Source organism: Triticum aestivum, chromosome 7B (assembly GCF_018294505.1).
Source record: "Triticum aestivum cultivar Chinese Spring chromosome 7B, IWGSC CS RefSeq v2.1, whole genome shotgun sequence".
In the NCBI taxonomy this organism is placed as follows: domain Eukaryota; kingdom Viridiplantae; phylum Streptophyta; class Magnoliopsida; order Poales; family Poaceae; genus Triticum; species Triticum aestivum.
In genome coordinates, this window is record NC_057813.1 from 126,133,092 (window position 1) to 126,145,292 (window position 12,201).

The 12,201-nt window shown below is 40.4% G+C and overlaps 1 long non-coding RNA gene across 1 annotated transcript; it reads right to left on the bottom strand.

Moving 5' to 3' along the window:
- Positions 1-1,750: 1,750 nt before the first annotated feature.
- LOC123161109 (uncharacterized) lies at positions 1,751-5,827 on the bottom strand. Its single transcript, XR_006480545.1, has 2 exons — positions 5,270-5,827; positions 1,751-5,188 (listed from the first exon to the last, which is right to left on the bottom strand). It is a non-coding gene; the product is annotated as an uncharacterized lncRNA (long non-coding RNA).
- Between the last annotated feature and the right edge of the window lie 6,374 nt (positions 5,828-12,201).

Consider the following 12,201-nt stretch of genomic DNA (forward strand, 5'->3'; position numbering starts at 1 on the left):
CCCCGCCCCCAGCCGCTGCAGGTACATTTGCCGGAGAAGCTGCGCCGCCACGCCGTCGCCGGGGACGACCTCACTGGCCGGCGCCCACTCGTTGCCGCCGAGCTGGCGAGCCGCGCCGGACACGGCGAAGAACACCACGATCATCAGGAACATTACTGGCGCGGCAGCAAACCTTCCCGCCATCTCACGATTCAAGTTGGCTAGCCTGCGTTTCCCTCCTCTTCGATCACTCGACCGGTCGCCGACTCGATTCTTGTTGGCTGCTGCAAACGAAGGAATTAAATTGTGCACGGTGGATGAGGATGAGACGTTCCATGGGGTCGCCATGCGTATATATAAGATCTGCATCGCAGTAGCAATAAGCCCAAGTGAGATGTTGCATTGCATGGTGCCATGGGAAACGTCTATCGTGACGAAAGGAAGCATACAGCACTACGTACATCACTGTCGATGCACCTGCGAGGATGCTACAGGCCGGATTTGAATGGAACCGTTCCAAGGCGCACTAACTTCACATGCTAAATTATGCACAACCTAGAGGTACTACTGATTAACTAACTACATGATTAGATCCATTGCTAATTAAAATAATTCCGCCAGGACCATGCGGTGTCTCCTCGTTGGTGTACAATGCCACCTTTCGAGTGGTTCTTTTTCGATGTGATGGCTCAGAATAGTATCGAGTCCATAGAGAATGCGGCGAAAAGCCGGGGACCGGCGGACCGCCACGATCGGGTGGCGGCCGGCAGCCACCTGACTCCGGGAGACCAAGGAGGGATTGGATGCTAGGGTTCTCGATCGACTCTACCGGCTGGCTGCTGCGACCCGTACGTTTGGTTTGGACTGCGTTTTGCGGCGCGAGGGAACTTGCTGTGTGCGTCAGTAGTGGCTCGGTGCGTGGTAAGATGGATGGTTTTTGTGTGCCCGCTGGTGTGCTGAAATTGCTTGCTCGGTCACGGATGAATCACGCATGTCCATGGAAAGGGATTATGTACAGGGTGATCTGGATTGTTTAGGGTGCGATCGTACAATTGCAAACCTGCCGAAAAATTACTTCCTCTGTAAAAAAAAATATGTAGCGATTAGATCACTAGATCTTTTTTTTTATACTAGTAAGGGTGCCCGTGCGTTGCAACGGGATATATATTGTTGTAACAATCTTTAAAAAAGATGAAGATCAAGCACAACACAGTATTAAAGAATGGCAATAAATAAATGAAAAACTGAAAATATAGAATTGGTTCATATATAGTATGTATCACATAAACTTAAATAAACATAACTACTTCTATCGACTCTTGCCGAGTCCAACATGAGTATAATAAATCTCAAACAATATATTTTTTCACACTGAATAACACATCAATTATATGAGTAAATTTGCCCGTGTGTTGCCACGGTTGTTTTTTATATTATTTTTAGGCCATGTAGCACAATGTATTGTGTAAACATTCCGAATAGTATGAAACTGATAATTGAAGAAGTGATGTCACATAACCAGCCATACCCAACCGTGGTCCAAATGACCTGAATTTTGCGAATTATTTACATGTAGAAGAATAACCGATCATGTGATTTTCTTTGTCCTCCTATGAGCTTTCCCTTCCTTCTGAAAAAATAATATGGATTTACCTATCTCTATTAGTTCAGTAGAAAGATCCGAGTTTCTACCAAATTATGTGCAATCTGGATGCATGTGATAGCACTGTCGCAAAAGTGGCAAAGCAAACAACAAAAGGACAGAAGGGGGGGCATAATATGACATTTAGGCATGTTAAAGACTGAGATTAACAACATCCGTCCCATGACAAACAAAATTAGAATGTGCTAAACACAATTAACATAAATCGCTTTATTGCAAGGTGGTCATCACCACAATATGGTCGTCGTTTCTTCCTCTGGCGTTGTCGCTCGCCCATCAAACAAACCGCGGCAGAGACACTGGCTATGATCGCTCACCCAGCAAACACCGCGCGGCAGAAACACTTACTATAATTGCTTGCCCTGCAAACACCCAAAGCAGATATGAATGCCTATTCCGATTAAAGAAAATATGCATTTCTTTCGGAACTCCCCTAGAAAGAGTTGAGGGACAGAATGGTAGCAAGATTTACCAAAGTGTCACCTCACAACTCCCTGGTTGACATAAAACAACATGTTAGGATAGATCATGGTGTATGCACATTATTCAAAGAGCTAAATGATATATATACAAAGTACAGGCACTCTAAGTTTCACATAGATTTACATTCCAGTACGGGCTCCAAAGGAAAACTAATTAATTTTGATAGAATTCACTGTCAAATCTATGAAGCACAATCTTCCATTTTCGTAGTTCAGTATCAAGCATCAGAACCTAAAACAGAAATGACTGAACTCACAAATCCAACCATTTTCTGTAAATCAACAACTCACATGCATCCCATCTCTGAAATATTGTAGCCTGTCCTAAATACTAAAGCATGTGTGGTATTTGCTCCGTTTATAATTAAGTGTCTTGTTGCATGCTTGTCTTGAATAAGAGGATAAATGCAATCATATGTGTAGCTGCATATATATAGGAAAGAGTGATGATCTTAACAGTGAAATGGGAGAGCTTCTGAATTAAGTACAAGATTGCATCATCCCTTCTTGAAAGTTTTTTAACTGAACCTCGCAAACTAACAGGGGCACTACTTATGGCACCTAACACCCAAAATTACAGAACCAAAAAGATGCACTATGCATTTCGGATCAGTTCATATCCTAATGATTCAAAATATAGCAGTCATGCTTAAAAGAACATAATTTATTTAAGTTGTAGTATATGTAGCAAACATGCTCGTGCGTTGCAACGGGAGAAGAAAACGACATTTTCAAATTTAGCGTGAGTTGTATGTATTTGCAAAATGCAAAAGATCAGCTAAACAAATGATCAAAGAATAAATGGGTTTTCTGTAGATCAATGTTCAAGTTTCTGAAGGAGGTTATATACATGTTGTTGAGACGAAGATCTGTGAGGATGTGGCGTCTTCCATGTTGCATCTCAGAAATTCGACTGGACCCTGAGAACAGTTTGCTTTTCTATTTAGGAAAGGTTAATTAATTATTTTCCCACAAAAAGGTTAATTATTGGCTTCCTCCTTGTGCCATTTCATTGTGTGTGGGAGCTTTCCTTCAGACTACAGGGAGAAACCAAGATATGTGCTTGAACTGTTAATTTAAGTCCTTTCTACCAGTGCGATCATCTGCAGTTTTGAGTTACTGCCAGCTACATCTATGTGCTTCCCAGTTTCCCTGTGCATTGCTGGAGAACAACTTAATATTATGTTTCATTTTCTTTTGAGACTTCATACTGTAGCTGCAGTATCAGGTATCAAAAATTGTTTGTGTATATAGGCCACAAGTACAAGAATCCTTCATTATAACTGTAGCATCTGCTCCAAATACTGAATGATGGCATTACCTTGTCAAATACTGAATGCAGCTAATTTTGGCTTTTTCAATAGCTAATTGTCCTGACTAAAATAAGGATTTTGACATTGGTTATTGTTTTGTTATTAATCCAAAATATATATTGGTGCTAGAGCACAATCCCTGTGCACAGGGTACAGGAAAACAATTGGCATATACACGATACAGAAGAAATTAGAAGTAAATAGTACATGGGAGCAATCAGCATACAGAGCTCGTGTTCTTCGAAGAAATCTGCAACAAATCAAAGGAGACGGAGAGGGATGTGAGAGCTCACCCACTTGCCTGCCACAAGAAATAGAAATTTTCTTAGTCTGTAGATTCAGTAAAGCAATTACAGTGAAGCGTAACATTCCAACTCTATAAGACCACTGTCAGTGGCGAATATACTTCCAGTTATGATCATAATAAGCCAATAAATGGACTTTTCTTTTCTTATTATACCATTGGAAGAGTGCATAAATCTGGAAATCAAGAAAAAAGAAAGAGTTTACACTAAAGATTATCAACTAAAAAAGCATGTATAAATCCTTAGATTTAATCAGTGCTGAATAAGTGGTTCCATTTTCTTTGTGGGGGTTGACTATAGAGACTTACATTTTTCTGCCTGGAATCTTTCTGACATTATTAGTGAGAATCATGGCACACATTATCAGTCAGGTATGAACTTTATGACATGGTAAGCCGACATCATGGCAGAACTTACAACATGCAGCACATGCACTAAAATTTGTCAAATTATTGTACAGAAATATTTAGTCATTTTTTCCAGAAACCGTCAATACAGAACAGTTGAAATCTAGTGTTTTTCCTTCACCAGCCTTCACTATCTTAGTTTCACAAAAAATGCAAGCAGCAGACCCAGGAACGCAGAGAGAAAATCAGACTAAGGTATTGAGAGAAAATGTAGTTGCCTTGCATGTACAGCGAAGTCTGCCAAGCTTGCAGTGTCAGTGGAAAATGCTAATGGTTCCTTGTAGGTTTAAGAAACAGCAAAACTTGAGGCATCAGAATACACTACAGCAATATAACATTGAGTATGTGTGTTGCAACGGGAGAAAACGCGGGATGGGGAACCGGTTGTGCGTTGCAACAGAAGAAAGTGTGAGATAGGGAGCCGGTGTTGATATTATTTAGTGACGAGTATTTACAACCCATCTCACATCAAAGTGATATAATCAAATGTAAATAAAATTCTTGGAAAACATTGTTCAACATATGTTGTTTAGATTTATTATAGAGTTTAAAAAGTAAGTAAATTTGAATTAACAAGATGAAAGCCAATTCTACACTGTAATTTTATAAGTCCAAAATATTTAGACGACTCCATCAAATGTATAGCTCGGGACTGAGCTATTTTCCTTTTGAGACATCTCTGCACACACTCGAATGCTGGCTTTGCTTGTGAAAAGAATTCTTGTTGGCAATAAAAAGATACAGTGGTAAGGGAACTTACCGAGTAGACATTGTAGTTCCATAGCCCAGGATCAATTGCCACTCATGAATCATAGGAAGGGGTCGAGGAATCAATATTTTACCCAAAAATCCAATAGATAAACGTTCATGGTCATGTACGTACGTAACCTTTGTACCTCTCCATAACGCAGTATAGCATCACACTAAGCCAGTCAGCAGCAAACAGACCAACTTTTTCCTGCCAAATTCAGGTCCCAGATAAATCCTCCGCTCGCTCCCCGTCTGCCCCTGCGTGTCCTCCACATGAGATTAGCAGCAGCTGCATCAAAGTAGTAGCAGCATCAGAATCAATCAACAAACAAGAGAGCAGTTGTATAATATGCAACTAACAAGAGCACACCAGCAGCGCACAACATACAGAGCAGCCGTCCCTCTCCCCTGCCCTCCCCGCACCGGCAGCGCACCAGACCACCCTCGTCCCCGTCCATCTCCCCCTGGGAGCCCGCACCATGGGCTCCCCGACCAGCGCCTCCGTCGCCAAACGCCGCCCACTCCCGCGAACGTCTGCGCCCTATCTCCTCTTCACCGGAGAAACCAGCAGCACATCCTCCTGCCGTGCCTCCCCCTCGTTTCTCTCCTTCCTCCCAGTTTTCTCTCTCCCTCTCCCTCGTCCTCCCTCCTTTTCTTCCAGGAGCACGCCGGAGCAACCGTGGTGCCGCCCCGGAGAACCCCAACGCCTTGTAAGTCCCGCCGCCGCTCGCTTGGATCCGGCCGCCGCCGAAGTTCCGCACGGCCTGCCAGTCAGCCGCCACCCTGTGCAGACCTCACTCGATTGGATCGAGCGGGAGATCCGCCTGCCGCCCCGCACGCTCGTTGACCGCCTCGATCTGGATCGATCGGGAGGAGACCCTGATGAGTTGACCCGCTCAAATTAGCAAAGATTGCGGGTTGAATACTCTAAAATGGAGGGTCTCTTTTGAGAAAACGAAACGTTTTCTCAGTTTAGCCACTTAAAAGAGGACTGTGGGTTGAGTTCTAAAAACTGAAGGAGCTTTTCTGCAAACAATACGGACGACGTACAACCAGAAGTAATATCTGCTTTATTAGTAGGGAAAGAGGAAATATAGGGAGTACTAGCAGATTGTGTGACTTAATTTTTTACTCAAGTGTGAAAAATGTGTCAAAAATGCTCTTCTATTATGGGAGGGAGAAAGTAACTTATAACATGTTTAAAGACACCAAAACAAACACCACTAACAAATAGATATCATATGGTTGTGGGCATCACACGATGCAGAGGCCGAGTGTTTCAACCTCCTTTTCAAGAAGAAAAACAAATAGACATCATAAGGAAAGGTAAACCACATAAAACCTAAAGTTGCATCAAAGATCATTAAAGTCGACATCTCTACATCACAAATAAATTGTCATCTCTAACACCTCATTTTACATGTCAGCGTTCCTAACTAACCGTTGGTGAATAAACAAACAACACAAAACCAAGTTTGCACAACCTAGACTAATTGAAAAGTGTAAGAGCCTAAGGTAGTGAACACGTTGTGACTGATGACACACCCTAAGTGCAACATTGTCTATTAGATGAGACATTCTTTGTAGAACGGAGCTGCTTGCTCGGCCTTAAACTGGAGGCCCTTAACAGATTATAAGTACAATTCAAAACGGTAACGAAAAAGGTTCGATACAAGTTCATGAATGACCGAACATAGCGACACAACGCCTATGAGAAAAGGTGGAGAAGACCACAATGATCCTCAGGGTCGCCCATGGACCACCTAGTTGTAGCCCACCTAGACACACGGTGGCTCCCCTAGCCGTTGTTGGCCTGCCATGAGATGGCCCGTAAGACATGGCATCTCCGGAGGGCATGTTATTTATAAGCCGGTCTAGTCTAGGACGATCTGCTATTGTCCTAACGGTCTCCAGAACTTCGGAAGCACGGCAATTTTATACACAAGACCGGATGTTTGAAAACACACCCTCCATGAGCACTTTGTTATGAGTTATCTGTAACGCTTGGGACGGCTTTGTGGTTGTAGTTGTGACACAAGCGGTTTGATCGGCTTTGCCTCAAGGAACAGTTAGAGATGGGCATACCTAGGTATGAGCCTATCTTGTAGTTCATCATTTGTGTATCCCTAAGTAGTGATTCAAGGTCACCTTAGTGATAATAATCACACTCTTCTAATGTATTTGAAGTCCTAGCATGACCTAAAAGCACATAAGGAGGAACTTAAGATAAATAATCTCAGTTAGAGAGTTTCGAATGAGGATTAGTGTATCATTTGCATAATGTAGATGCGAGAATCTTTCAAGCACCACCATGGACGCAACCCCCTGAATATGACCCGCTTCTTGACGCGATCAAGCATTCCTGCCAATGCATTGGAAACTACGTTGAATAGAATGGGCGACAACGGGTCACCATATTGATGGTGTCCTGAACTAGGGGGTACTCATCACGTCATCTCCCAGCCAGGTGGATCGGGCCGAGGACCCCCCATGGCGGCTCATGACGCATATAAGGAAGACTCCGCAAGACTTGGCACACAAGACAAGGACTCTTGTAAATCCTAGGCCTCCGGTGCATTACATAAACCGAAGCCAGACTAGTCAATAGATGATCTTAGAATCATACATAACAATCTCATGGTAGATACATGTACTCTGTATTATCCCCCGTATGAATACAATCAAAAGCAGGACGTATGGTATTATCTCTTCGAGAGAGCCCGAACCTAGGTAAAATCTCGTGTCCACGTTACCATCGCTCCAAGACGCCTAGCTAAGAACCCCTACCTCGAGATATGCCGGATTTAGTACCGACATTGATGGTCCATACAGGTCCCTGCTGGTAGTTGATACGTCTCCAACGTATCTATAATTTTTGATTGTTCCATGTTAGTATATTATCTGTTTTGGATGTTTTATATGCATTAATATGCTATTTTATATTATTTTTGGGACTAACCTATTAACCTAGAGCCCGGTGCCAGTTTCTGTTTTTCCTTGTTTTGAGCTTCGTGGAAAAGGAATACCAAACGGAATAAAACCTTCACGATGATTTTTTGGACCAGAAGACACCCAGGAGACTTGGAGATCAAGTCGGAAGAGCCACGAGGCGTCCACAAGGGGGGAGGGCGCACCCAGGTGGGTAGGGTGCGCCCCTGCCTTGTGGGCCCCTCATGACTCCCCTGACCTAATTATTCGTCCTATGTATTCACATATATCCCCAAACCACCAGAAGCATCCACAAAAACACTTTTCCACTGCCGCAACCTTCTGTTTCCGTGAGATCCCATTTAGGGGCCTTTTCTGGCATCCTGCCGGAGGGGGATTTGATCACGTAGGGCTTCTACATCAACTGTATTGCCCTTCCAATGAAGCATGAGTAGTTTACCTTAGACCTACGGTCCATAGCTAGTAGCTAGATGGATTCTTCTCTCTCTTTGATTTTCAGTACCATGTTCTCCTTGATGTTCTTGGAGATCTATCCGATGTAATCTTTTGCAGTGTGTTTGCCGAGATCCGATGAATTGTGGATTTATGATCAGCTTATCTATGAATATTATTTGAATCTTCTTTGAATTCTTATATGCATGATTTGATATCTTTGTAATTCTCTTCGAACTATTGGCTTGGTTTGGCCAACTAGATTGGTTTTTCTTGCAATGGAAGAAGTGCTTAGGTTTGGGTTCAATCTTGCGGTGTCCTTTCCCAGTGACAGTAGGAGCAACAAGGCACGTATTGTATTGTTGCCATCGAGGATAAAAATATGGGGTTTACATCATATTGTTTGAGTTTATTCCTCTACATCATGTCATCTTACTTAATGCGTTACTCTGTTCTTCATGAACGTAATACTCTAGATGCAGGCAGGAGTTAGTCGATGTGTGGAGTAATAGTAGTAGATGCAGGCAGGAGTCGGTCTACTTGACACGGACATGATGCCTATATTTCATAATCATTGCCTTGGATATCGTCATAACTTTGCGCTTTTCTATCAATTGCTCGACAGTAATTTGTTCACCCACCGTATTATTTGCTATCTTGAGAGAAGCCACTAGTGAAACCTCTGGGGCCCGGGTCTATTTTCCATAATGTTAGTTTCCGATCTACTATTTTGCAATCTTTTACTTTTCGATCTATAAACCAAAAATACCAAAAATATTTACTTTACCTTTTGTTTAGTTTCATCTATCCCTATTAGATCAAACTTTTGCAAGTGACCGTGAACGGATTGACAACCCATTTATCGCGTTGGGTGCAAGTTGTTTGATTGTTTGTGCAAGTATTGGTGATTTATGCGTTGTCTCCTACTGAATTGATACCTTAGTTCTCAAACTGAGGGAAATACTTATCTCTACTTTGCTGCATCACCCTTTCCACTTCAAGGGAAAAACCAACACAAGCTCAAGAAGTAGCAGGAAGAATTTCTGGCGCCGTTGCCGGTGGGAACTGCGCCAGGTCAAGACATACCAAGTACCCATCATAAAACTCTCATCTCTTGCATTACATTATTCGCCATTTGCATCTAGTTTTTCTCTCCCCCACTTCTAAAATGATTTTTGAAACTATTTTCCTTTTTCTTCGCCCTTCTTCTGTTCGTCTTCTTCATTTGTCTTTTGCGTGCTCGTGTGTTGGATTGCTTGCTTTGTCAGGATGGCTCAAGAAAATACCAAATTTTGTGACTTTTCCAATAATAATAATAATGATTTTATTAGTACTCTAATTGCTCCCATCACTAGTGCGGAATCTTCTGAAATTAATGCCGCTTTGCTAAATCTTGTTATGAAAGATCAATTTTCCAGCCTTCCTAGTGAAAATGCCGCATCCCATCTAAATAGTTTCGTTGAGTTTGTGCGATATGCAAAATAAGAAAAATGTGGATAATAATATTGTTAAATTGAAGCTATTTCTGTTTTCACTTAAAGATCATGCTAAAAGTTGGTTTTCATCTTTGCCTAAAAATAGTATTGATTCATGAAATAAGTGTAAATATGATTTTACTTCCAAGTATTTTCCTCTCGGTAAGATCATCTCCCTTGGGAAAGATATTATGAATTTTAAGCAACATGATCATGAACACGTGGCATAATCTTGGGAGAGGATGAAATTGATGTTACGAAATTGCCCTACTCATGGTTTAAATTTGTGGATGATTATACAAAAAAATTATGCTAGATTGGATTTTGCTTCTAGAAATCTTTTAGATTCGGCCACGGAAGGCACTTTTATGAAAATTACTTTATGAGAAGCTACTAAACTCCTAGATAATATTATGGTTAATTATTCTCAGTGGCACACCGAAAGATCTTTCACTAGTAAAAAAGTGCATGCCATTGAAGAGATTAATGTTTTGAGTGGAAAGATGGATGAATTTATGAAATTATTTGCTAGTAAGAGTTCTTCTATTGATCCTAATGATATGCCTTTGTCTACTTTGATTGAGAATAATAATGAATCTATGGATGTGAATTTTGTTGGTAGGAACAATTTTGGTAATAATGCATATAGAGGTAATTTTAATCCTAGGTCGTTTCCTAGTAATTCCTCTAATAGTTATGGTAATTCCTACAACAATTCTTATGGAAATTATAATAAGATGTCCTCTGATTTTGAGAATAGTGTTAAAGAATTTATGAGTTCGCAAAAGAATTTTAATGTCTTGGCTGAAGAAAATTTGCTTAAGATTGATGATTTGGCTAGGAACGTGGATAGAATTTCTCTTGATGTTGATTCTTTGAAAATTATATCTATTCCACCCAAGTACGATATCAATGAATCTCTAAAGGCTATGAGAATCTCCATTGATGAGTGCAAAGAAAGAACCGCTAAGATGCGTGCTAAACGAGATTGGTTTGTAAAAGCGTGTTCTTCTAGTTTTTGTGAAAATAATGATGAAGATCTTAAGGTGATTGATGTGACTCATATTGAATCTTTGTTTAGCAATATAAATCTTGATAAAGATGGGACTGGAGATGATTCAACTTTAGTTAAAAGGCGTCCAAATGATTCGGAGTTTTTAGATCTTGAAGAAAAAAATGATAAAAGTGGGATTGGAGAGGTCAAAACTTTAAGTAGCAATGAACCCACTCTTTTGAATTTTAAGGAATTTAATTATAATAATTGTTCTTTAATAGATTGTATTTCCTTGTTACAATCCATGTTGAATTCTCCTCATGCTTATAATCAAAACAAAGCTTTTACCAAATATATCGTTGATGCTATGATGCAATCTTTTGAAGAAAAGCTTGAACTGGAAGTTTCTATCCCTAGAAAACTTTCTGATGAGTGGGAACCTACTATTAAGATTAAGATTAAAGATTATGAGTGCCATGGTTTGTGTGCTTTGGGTGCTAGCGTTTCCACGGTTCCAAAAACTTTATGTGATGTGTTAGGTTTCCGTGAATTTGATAATTGTTCTTTAAATTTTCATCTTGCGGATTCCACTATTAAGAAACCTATGGGAAGGATTAATGATGTTCTTATTATTGCAAATAGGAATTATGTGCCCGTAGATTTCATTGTTCTTGATATAGATTGCAATTATACATGTCCTATTATTTTTGGTAGACCTTTCCTTAAAATGATTGGTGCAATTATTGATATGAAAGAAGAAAACATTAGATTTCAATTAGGAAGGGCATGGAACACTTTTCGAGAAAGAAAAATTAAGTTGCCATATAGATCTATTATGAGAGCTACTTATGGATTTCATACCAAAGATGACAATATCTAGATCTATTCGTGTTTTTATGCCTAGCTAAGGGCGTTAAACAACACCGCTAGTTGGGAGGCAACGCAATTTTATTTTTATTTTTTTGCTTTTTGCTCATGTTTTGCTTTGAACAATTCATCTAACCTCTGGTTAGATGTGGTTTTGTGTTTTAATTAGTGTTTGTGCCAAGTAAGACCTTTGGGATGGCTTACAGTGATAGTTGTTTTGATCTTGCTGAAAGACAGAAACTTTTACTCCCAGGAAAATAATTTTCATAATTCACAGAAGTGTGATTTTGATCTGATTCTTTTTGCACAAGATTGGTACACAAATTCCCCAGGTTGTCCTACTGTTTCAGAATTTTTGGAGTTACAGAAGTATTTGAAGTTTCCAGATTTCAATAGACTGTTTTGTTTTTGACAGATTCTGTTTTCTATGTGTTGTTTGCTTATTTTGATGAATCTATGGGTAGTATCGATGGGTATGAACCATGGAAAAGTTGGAATAGAGTTCACAGCAGTACCAAAAGTAGTGATTTATTTTCTTATACTAACGGAGCTTATGAGATTTTCTGTTGAGTTTTGTGTTGTGAA